Below are 11072 nucleotides of genomic sequence, written 5' to 3' on the forward strand. Positions count from 1 at the left end.
TATTGATTATTTTGGGCTGAAGTCACTTGAAAAACAGCAAATGCTGGGAAAAACTTTCTCTGAACTCCCCTTATCTGCCTAAAAACGGTTTCTTCAAAATGACTTCAACTGCCATTAATTCCCTCCTGAGAGTTTCATCAGCAGAGGAAGATTGATTCATCACAGGAGAGGAGACTAAAAGTCAGTGCCACACCCAGACAGACTTTGTCACAAACTATTGATATCATATCTCCTGTCTAGTCTCCTAAGGGCCCAGACACCTTTCCTAATATCATTTACTCTCCTCTAAGATGACTACTTCTCCCCTTTTCCTATTAAGATGGTATATAAGGTCTCAAACCTCATCGCTTTTGGGGGTATTCACTTTTTTTCCCCTGCAATGCCCCCATGCACATAATATGTAAAAATGAATAAATTTGTATAGCTTTTCTCCTGTTACTCTGCCTGTTGTCAGTTTACTTCATAGACCCATCTATTGAACCCAAGAGGGTGGAAGGAAAGTCTTTTCTCCATAACATTACAAACGTGTTAACAGCTTCAATAACTACCACCAATGAGCCTTAACTGAGTTTTAAGAATAAAAGGCAGCTTGCAGTCAGAGAAGTCTGTGCCAACTAGATCTACAGGCGAAAGGAAAGAGATTTTTGTTTTGAGTGTATCTCCTGTGCAAGATCAAGCTTCAGACCTCTTCTAATGGTGCTGGGGGTCAGGGTGGGACCAATCATTTATATACATTGGCCATTAAGTCTCTGGTAGAAAAAAATAATGGTTACAAAAACAGTTTGAATAAATGATCCAGAAGCACACAGTTGTTACTAAAGTGCCTTGTATTCAAAGACTATTTTTAAAAAATTGATTTGGAGATTGTGGAATTGAGTAAAATTTCATCTGCAGTACTTTCAGCTTTCTACTGCAGTAGAAATTTTAAGATATCTGATTGGTGTTTTTCCCTAGAAACTTACATTTAAACACAGAGCAGTGCATCTTGATTTTGATAATATTTTTTCCCTACACATCACATCCCTCTTCAAAATGAAATTCAATATCCAAAACCAAAAATATCTAGGTGTGGTCAGTGCAGAGCTTGGTACCACTGGCCTGACTTCCAGGGCCAGGTTCCCACCTCATCAGCTGTTTCACTTGAGACGTATTTTTTTCTGCCTTTTTGTCACCCATCTGCAAAATGAAGTTATAGTATATACGTGGAAGGGATGTTAGGAGCACTAAATTGAACTAAGTATTCATTAAGTGGTTACCTAGATCATAATGAGCTCTCTAGAAACGTTTGTTAAATCAACTATATATTTTTAAGGTAAACAGATAAAATAGTTAATACTGAGCATACCCAAAGCAGCTCAGGGGACACACAATCTCAACATGTCCGATGGACCTCAGAGGACAGATTTGCAAGCAGGGGGCACTGCCTCAGCTCACAGGGCTTATTCTTTCAACAAACACTTATTCATTCAACAAACACTGATTGTATCTCTGCTCTGTGCCAAGTTCTATGTTCCACCTTGGAGATTTAGAAGTGAAAGACACATCTCTTGCCCTGGCGATTACAGCTTAGTCCATGTTCTAGTGGGCAAGAGAAAGCCTTATGCTCCATAGTTATGTGATGGAGCTGTCCATGGCTCAGAGGGAGCTCAGCTGAGGCAGCCCCGGCTGTGGCTGGGTCTCTTCTGAGAAGGAAAGGATGAAATGGAGTCAGGAGGACTTGAGCACTAAATATATGCCCACACCTCGCCATCTGCCTGACACACATTCACTCACAGCAATCCTATTAGGTAGGCATTGACATCCTCACTTTATAGATGAGGAAGTAGAGGGGCAGAGAGGTGAATTATTAGCCCCAGGTAGGGAGCTAAGCACAGGCTATCTAAAGAGTGGCCCCCTGGCATCTCTCCTCCACTTTCTTCACACCCAAACCTTCTAAGGCAAATAGGATCCTATTTGGGCTTCTTCAAACTTATGCTTGTGTAGGTATCTTGAAAGCACCTCGCTAACTTCTCTGAACGCAGTGAGCCACTCTGTCTTTTGTGGGTGCCATTAAGTTTCCTAGCCTGTTTGGATAATGCTCTGGATGAAAAAAAAAAAAAAGTTGTCAGGTAAATGAACTCCACAACCGTGCTTCAAAAACTATGATGTGCATAGGAATCTGTTTAAAATGCAGATTCGGACTCAATACATTTGGGGTGGGGCCCAAGCATCTGCATTTCTAATGGGCTCCCCAGGTATTCCTGTGCTGAAACAAGTGAGGAATGTGAATTCATGCTTGTGTATACAGGAATTAATTTAAGAAGGAGTAAACTTGGGGACTGGTGACTTCAGTTAAAAACAAGACAGGCAGAAAAAACAAAAAAAAATTAAAAAACAAAAAAAAATAAAAACAAGACAGGCCCCAAATGGAGTTTCTCTTTTTTTTTTTTTTTTTTTGCGGTACGCGGGTCTCTCACTGTTGTGGCCTCTCCCGTTGTGGAGCACAGGCTCCAGACGCGCAGGCTCAGTGGCCATGGCTCACGGGCCCAGCCGCTCCGCGGCATGTGGGATCTACCCGGACCGGGGCACGAACCCGTGTCCCCTGCATCGGCAGGCGGACTCTCAACTACTGCGCCACCAGGGAAACCCTGGAGTCTCTTATGCTCAGCTCCCCATCACCAAACCAAGCCTTGACTTATTTCCTAGAAAGAACATCTTAAACGGGTCAGTAGGAATCGCCTGATCAGCACTAGTTAGGTAATCGGCCCCATAAACCCCTGCCATCCCCTTCAGGGAAGTAACCTTGGAGTAACACCTGCTTTTTTGCCTAGTGTATTTTCCTTGTTCCTGCTCCCTCTGGCTATAAAAGTCTTTCATTTTGTACAGCCCCTCTGAGCTCCTTTCTATTAGCTAGACTGGATGCTGCCCAATTCTAATCGATTTTTGCTCAAACTCTTTAAATTTTTAATATACCTCAGTTTATCCTTTAACGGTTCCACAACCTACGTTCTGATGGGTAAGTAGAGAACAATAATAGTATCTTACCCTTGGAGTTATTAGGAGACCACATGAGATCATACATATCAAACACTTAGCATATAGCTGTCACTTCAAACGGGTTTGTCTAGTCAGTATTAACAATAACAACAATATGAAGGACTAGTGTTTCCTTTGAAACTCGTTCATTTCCTCCCTCCAGTTAAAAATCTGCCCTGTTGCTTCCAATGTAAGTACCTTAGTATACCTTAGTATGTTTTCAGTACTATTTTCTGTACTTCCGAAAGAACCGTTCGCATTTACTCTTGAATTCTGAAAGGAATTATCTCCTTGGCCACTGGGGCGGGGGGGGGGGGGCGGGGATGATAGGAAATAAATGATTGGAACGGCACTTGGAAGCTGCCATATCCCTCTGCTGAATAAGCACAAGCTTCCCGTCCCTAGCTATTTGGCTAAGGAAGAAATGTCCCCTTGCGTTTGTCTCCCATCCAGAAAAAATAGAGACACGGGATTAAAACGGGTTTTTATTACCTTCTTCATTTTTTTGCCCAGGTCCAGACCGGCAATTAAACAAAGACCCCTCTCTCGTTACAACAAAGGGATTGAACAAAAAGGCTCAACCTGACTCCAAGAACACAGCAGACGCGCCTTCGGATTGGTTGGGCTATTGTCCAATAGGAAAGAAGAGCCGGCATCTCCTATTTACATACATTCTTTGTGGACCAGGCAGAGAGGGGCGGGCCGTCCAATCCGATTCTAGAGATTTGGAGCTTTCATTTGAATATGAGGAAAATAAATAGTGATGTCCGCCGCCTCACTTGTGCCAGAGGCGCAGCCCAAGGAGAGCTCCTAGAAGGCAGTTAGGGAGGCTTAGCACGGCCACAAGGAGAGCTAGTCCATCTACGCCTATAAGGTGCTGTAGCAGGTGCTTCCCAACACAGATACCTCTTCTAAGGCCATGGGTATCATGAACTCGTGGATCAAGGACACTTTACAGCTCACGCTTCAGCGAGGCCTGCTGCCTGGCGCGCTACAAGCGCTCTTGTAGGTCCAGGGAGGCTCAGAGGGTTGCACACCTGCTGCAGCCCCATGAGCAGTGTGCCGTGCCAGAAATTACCAAGACTGTCAAATACACCAGCTCCAAGTGAGGCGGGCCTCACTTGTGCTCCAGAAACCAAAGGCTCTTTTCACCGCCGCCTCCGTGCTTAGAAAAAGAGCGTGCCACCTGTTGTGGTCGTGAAGTGCTGTTCAGTTGGGATTATGGGAGAGATGGAGTGCGCTCCTGAACTAAAGCTAAGCTTCTTTTCTTAATGGCATATTCACCAGAAAGAGACCTGCTGTGTTAGTCTAGGCCCCAGCCAGAAGCCTGAGAGGGTATAGCCCTGACGCTTGAGCCGTTGAACCCAGTCCAGGCCTTTCTGTCTGCGTGCGGCGAGAGACCTGCGAGTGAGGGGCACGGATCACCTTCAAGAAGGCTTAATGCCAACCTCTTCCTCTACCCATAGCCCTTCGTGGGTCAGGCCGGGGTGTGCTGGACATGACACTGGGTGAGGCTCTGGGTGTTGTAACAGACTAGGCAGCGACTTTTGGGGCCGTCCTTCCCGCGTTTACAAGGCAAAGCATCATGAGCTTTTGCTCAAAACATTTAAGCAGCATTGAGTTTGAGCAGCTCCTTATAAGCACTAACGCTATTCCTGTTTGAAATATCAAAACAGCAGGAGGACAGGTACTGGTCTAGACCCTCATACTCAGCTATAATCCTTCAAACTAGATTGGTATTCTTTTATCCGAAAAAAAGTGTATACTTTTTTAACATATGCCTCATAAACGGTTTAAGAGCTTTTTTCTCCTCAGTCTTACTGAGGTATAATTGACATACAGCATTGTACAAGTTTAAGGAACTGGAAGTTTGTACCTTTTGACTGCCTTCATCCAATTCCCCATCCCCTCCCCACCCCTGCCTCTGGTAACCACAAATCTGATGTTTTTCTATGAGCTTGTTTGCTTGTTTTTGAAGTGTAATTGACCTACAACACTATGTTAATTCCTGGTACACAACATAGTGATTCCATATTTCTAAACATTTGAAAATGATCACCATGATAATCTAGTTGTCATCTGTCAGTATACAAACATATTATATAATTATTGACTGACTATATTCCCCATGCTGTACATTTCATATCTGTGACTCATTTATTTTGTAACTAAGAGCTTGTACCTCTTAATCTCCCTCACCTATTTCTCTCCTCCTCCAACCCTCCTTCCCCCCGGAAACCACCTGTTTGTTCTCTGTATCTATGACTCCGTTTCTATTTGGTTATGTTTGTTCATTTGGTTTGTTTTCTACATACCACATATAAGTGAAATACAGTATTTGTCTTTCTCTGTCTGACTTATTTCACTTAGCATAATACCCTCTAGGTCCATCCATGTTGCTGCAAATGGTAAGGTTTCATTCTTTTTTATGGCTAATACTGCATTGTATATATAAACCACATCTTGTTTATCCATTCAGCCACTGATGAGCACTTAGGTTGGCTCCATATCATGGCTGTTGTAAATAAGGCTGAAATGAAAATCAGGGTGTTTTTGAATTTATGTTTTTGTTTTCTTTGGTTAAATACTCAGAAGTGGAATTTCTGTATTACATGGCAGTTCTATTGATATTTTAAATTTTTTTGAGGAAACTCCATTCTGTTTTCCATAGTGGCTGCACCAATTTATATTCCTACCAAGAGTGTACGAGGGTTCCCTGTTCTCCACAGCCTCATCAACACTTGTTATTTGTTGTCTTTTTGATAATAGCAATTCTGACAGCTTGAGGTGATATCTCATTGTCGTTTCAGTTTGCATATCCCTGATGATTAGTGATGTTGAGCATCTTTTCATGTGCCTGTTGGCCATCTTTATGTCTTCTTTGGAAAAACATCTATTCAGGGCCTCTGCCCATTTTTTTTTTCTTTTTAATTTATTTTGTTGAAGTATAGTTGATTTACAATGTTGTGTTAATTTCTGCTGTACAGCAAAGTTATACATATATATACATTCTTTTTCATATTCTTTTCCATTACGGGTTTATCACAAGATATTGAATATAGTTCCCTGTGCTATACAGTAAGACCTTGCTTTTTTAAAAATTACTTAGTTTATTTCATTTTTGGCTGCATTGGGTCTTTGTTGCTGCACATGGGCTTTCTCTAGTTGTGGCGAGCGGGGGCTACTCTTCATTGTGGTGCATGAGCTTCTCATTGCGGTGGCTTCTCTTGTTGCAAAGCACAGGCTCTAGGCGTGCGGGCTTCAGTAGCTGTGGCTTATGGGCTCTAGAGCCCTCTGCCCATTTTTTAACTGGGTTGTTGGGGTGGAGGTTATGTTGAGTTGTATGAGTTTTTTGTATACTTTGGATATTAATCCCTTGCAGATATATTGTTTACAAACATCTTCTCCCATTCAGTAGGCAGTCTTTTCATTTTGTTGATAGTTTCCTTCACTGTTCAAAAGCTTTTTAGTTTGATGTAGTTCCATTTGTTTATTTTTGCTTTTGTTGCCCTTGCCTGAGGAGACATATTCAAAAAAATACTGCTAAGACTGATGTCAAAGAGTGTACTACCTATGTTTTCTTCTCGGTGTTTTATGGTGTCAGGTCTTAATCCATTTAAGTCTTTAATCCATTTTGAGTTTATTTTAGTCTATTATTTTAGTCTATTTAGTCCATTTTTAGTGAGATATCTTTTCCCCAATGTATATTCTTGCCTCCTTTGTCATAGATTAATTGCCCATATAAATGTGGGTTCATTTCTGGGCTCTCTATTCATTCAGTTCCATTGACCTATGTGCCTGCTTTTGTGCCAGTACCATGCTGTTTTGATTACTGTAGCTTTGTACCATAAACTGAAGTCAGGGAGTATGATACCTCCAGCTTTGTTCTGTTTTTTCAACAGGGCTTTGGATTCTCTGGGTCTTTTGACTTTCTATACAAATTTTAGAATTATTTATTCTAGTCCTATGAAAAAAATGCCATTGGTATTTTGATAGGGATTGCATTGAACCTGTAGATTGCCTTGGATAGTTTGGTCATGTTAACAATATTAATTCTTCCAATCCATGAACACAGTATATCTTTCCATATGTTTGTGTCATCTTCAATTTCTTTCATCAGTGTTTTATAGTTTTCCAAGTACAGATCTTCTACCTCCTTGGTTAGATTTATTCCAGGTATTTTATTCTTTTTGAGGCAATTGTGAATGGGAGTCTTTTCTTTTTCTGCCAGTTTGTTGTTAGTGTATAGGAATGCAACAGATATCTATATATTAATTTTGTTTCCTGCAACTTTACTGAATTCGTTGATGAGTTCAAGTAATTTTTTTAGTGGTGTCTTTATGATTTTCTATGTATAGTATCATGTCATCTGCAAACAGTGACATTTTTACTTCTTCCTTTGTAATTTGGACTCCTTTCATTTGTTTTTCTTATCTGATTGCTGTCACTAGGACTTCCAATACTATGTTGAATAAAAAAGGTGAGAGTGGACATCCTTTTCTTGTTCCTGATCTTAGAAGAAATGCTTTCAGCTTTTCACTGCTGAGTATGATGTTTGTTAGCTGTGAGCTTGTGGCCTTTATTCTGTTGAGGTATGTTCCCTCTATACCTACACTTTATTGGGAGTTTTTATCATAAATGGATGCTGCATCTATTGAGATGATCATATGATTTTTATTCTTCAGTTTGTTAATATGGTGTATCACATTGATCTGTAGATATTGAACCAACCTTTCATTTCTGGGATAAATCCCACTTGATCATAGTGTATGATCTTTTTAATGTCTTGTTGAGTTCAGTTTGTTAATATTTTGTTGGGAATTTTTGCATCTATGTTCATAAGTGATATTGGCCTGTAATTTTCTTTTGTTGTGATAGCTTTGGTTTTAGTGTCAGGGTGTTGCTGGTCTCAGAATGAGTTCAGAAGCATTTCTTACTCTGTAATTTTTTGGGATAGTTTGAAAAGGATAGGTGCTAACTCTTCTCTAAATGTTTGGTAGAATTCACCTGTGAAAATGTCTGGTCCTGGGCTTTTGTTTGTTGGGAGGCTTTGTTTTTTTACTTATCCAGTTTCAATCCTGGTGATTGGTCTATTCATATTTTCTATTTCTTCCTGACTCAGTCTTGGAAGATTGTATATTTCTAGAAATTCATCCATTTCTTCTAGGTTTTTCATTTTATTGGTGTATAATTGTTCACAGTAATCTTTTATGATCCTTTGTAATTCTGTGATGTCTGTTGTAACTTCTCCTTTATGCTCCTTTTAAGAAGCTTTTCAATAAAACAAACGGAGCACTTTAAAAAAAAATTGTTAACCATATGCAAAATACATGACACATTTAATAACAACTAAGGTATGCAAGGCCTTACTGGGCCCATGCTGTTCTCACTCTAAAAAATATCTCATAGTGCCGGTGACTCCCAAACCATGAAGAACACCTTCAGAGAACAACCCAGTCTCCAAGAGCCAAAATGCTATGTGAGATTTGGATTCACAGCTGTGTTCCCTCAGGTGGACAATGGCCATCTGACTCCTCCCTCAGGAACTCACACACATCATTTCCAGGGCCTGCCACTCATTAATCAATATTTAACCTCCTATACAGTAAATACTGTTTTGCATTTGTAATTTCTTATTAAAGTGACAGTTTTTCCCCTCCAAAATACTTTCTTTACTCCATAATAATTAACAAATTTGACTTGAGATTTCTGATATGAAAAAGGAGTCTCCTTGATACATTTCAGATTGCATACCTGCAAAATTCCTCCAGTTCCTTCCAGGTCCTTAGTTTAAGCATTTACCTTGGTTATTTCAGATCCAGAGAACGATTCCATTGTGCTGAGTTCTAGTTCTCCTTGCCTCTATGTATTCTCAAGTACTTGGTTAACTGCCCTAGTTTAACTTTCAACTTAACAGAACGTGTATTTCTTTGTTGTAACAATACGATAGACACGGTTTCTGTATACAATTTCTCTCAGTTTTTTCAATCATAAAATCTCAGTAGCAGGGACTCTGTATCACCTTGCCTCTTCCTTAACAGATTCCCCTCCTAGGAGAGGGCTAAATCGAGCCCAGTCTGCACCTGAGGCTGTGTGTACAACCTCCACTGGACTGTTCAGCAAATAGAGGCAGCCTTTTTTTAACTTCAAGCTAATTCTGTGTGCCAAAGAAGTCAACAGTACTGAGAAATTAATTGATATTTTGCATTATTCGCAGAAAAATTTATTTTTTAAAGAATGGTATTTGCAAATTATTGTAAAATCTTCATTTTGCTTCTTTTATTTTTGGTACTAAGCAGTGCTTTTGCCTACTGCTAGCACTATATATCACATTCTCTGCTGGAGACAATTTTCACTTATTAGACCTATGGTTTAAGCTCATTAAGGTAAAGAATCACGTGAATCTGCGAGACTACTTTCATGTGACTAGAAGTTTTTCATTAAGATACTGACTCCCAAGCTACTTTGGTAGGAGGCTGAGGGCTTGGACCCAGTCAGCAGGTCCCCATTTCAAAGTGGAGGGCTGAATTTTGCAGTTTTTAATATGAATCAGATATCTACTGAGAAAATTAAAGGTGTGGACTTGTTGATGACAGATCGCTGTTTAACTTTTTTTTAATAGATTTATTTTACTTATCTATTTACTTATTTATTCTTTGGCTGTGTTGGGTCTTCGCTGCTGCATGCAGGCTCCCTTCTGTTGTGATGAGCGGGGTGCCACTCCTCGCTGAGGTGCACGGGCCTCTAACCCGGCGGTGTCCTCTCCAGTTGTGGAGCGCGGGCTCCAGGCGCGGGCTTCAGCAGCTGTCACGTGGGCCTCAGTAGTTCTGGTTCATGGGCTCTAGAGCACAGGCTCAGTAGTTGTGGTGCACGGGCTGAGTTGCTCCGCGGCACGTGGGATCCTCCCGGACCAGGGCCTGAACCCTTGTCCGCGGCACTGGCAGGCGGATTCCCAACCACTGCGTCACCAGGGAAGCCCCACTGTTTAATTTCTGTATTACAACTAGGAAGGCAAAGAAATGAGTTAAACTGCTCTGACAAAATTCCCATTTTGAGGTATTTATATTTTTTAATACTGTTTCAGAGCTCGTATCTATAAAAGAGAACAAAGGAAAAGAAATGATGCTGCACACTGCTATCATTGTAACCATAATAATACTATATATGCCCATGGATGCACAAACTAATTGAGGCAGAAAGGAAAGGAGGGAGAGGCAGGGAGGGCGGGACCACTATCCATCTCTTTAAATGAGGCAGGTGTCACTTAAGTTTTATTTTCGGTTTTACATATACCTATCAAAACTTATTTATGTTTAAACAATTGTGTACTGTCCAGATGATTTTTAAACACTGACTTCTGGTCACCTACAAGTATTTTAAAATTTCAATATCCTTTTTTGTAGAGAAAGGAGATAGATAAAACAGTGTAAAAAATATATATCTTAGGCTTCCCTGGTGGCGCAGTGGTTGAGAGTCCGCCTGCCGATGCAGGGGACACGGGTTCGTGCCCCGGTCCGGGAAGATCCCACATGCCACGGAGCGGCTGGGCCCGTGAGTCATGGCTGCTGAGCCTGCGCGTCCGGAGCCTGTGCTCCACAGCGGGAGAGACCACAGCAGTGAGGGGCCCGTGTACCGCAAAAAAAAAAAAAAAATTCATCCCTTAACCTGCTATCCGTGAGTGAAATGGATATGTAAGAAAATGCAAGAAGAGAGCAAAGGACCACATTAAATGATAGAATTTTGTGAGGAGTGGGAGCGACAGCAAGAGGATTCTGTTCTTCTTATGCCAGTAGGATAAGAGCATTACCGAAGTGGCTGAGATCATCCAGATTATGAAGATGAGATGAAGTAGGAATTTTTGTTCTTTTCTAGGAAAGAAATGGTGGTATTAATCATGTGCCCTCATAAACATAAAGTTGCTTTGTGAATCTCTGGTTAAATCTCTTTAGCCAGATTTACTTATGTTGACACACGGGTGGATTATGTTTTTTACATCTCCTTTGTCTGAGATATAATGCATTGTTGTATTTTCAACTCCTGAGGTTTGTTTTTTTTTT

The sequence above is a fragment of the Aethalodelphis obliquidens genome, unplaced genomic scaffold (assembly GCF_003676395.1).
Source record: "Aethalodelphis obliquidens isolate GAN/ISIS:26980383/991018 unplaced genomic scaffold, ASM367639v1 scaffold102, whole genome shotgun sequence".
Taxonomy (NCBI): domain Eukaryota; kingdom Metazoa; phylum Chordata; class Mammalia; order Artiodactyla; family Delphinidae; genus Aethalodelphis; species Aethalodelphis obliquidens.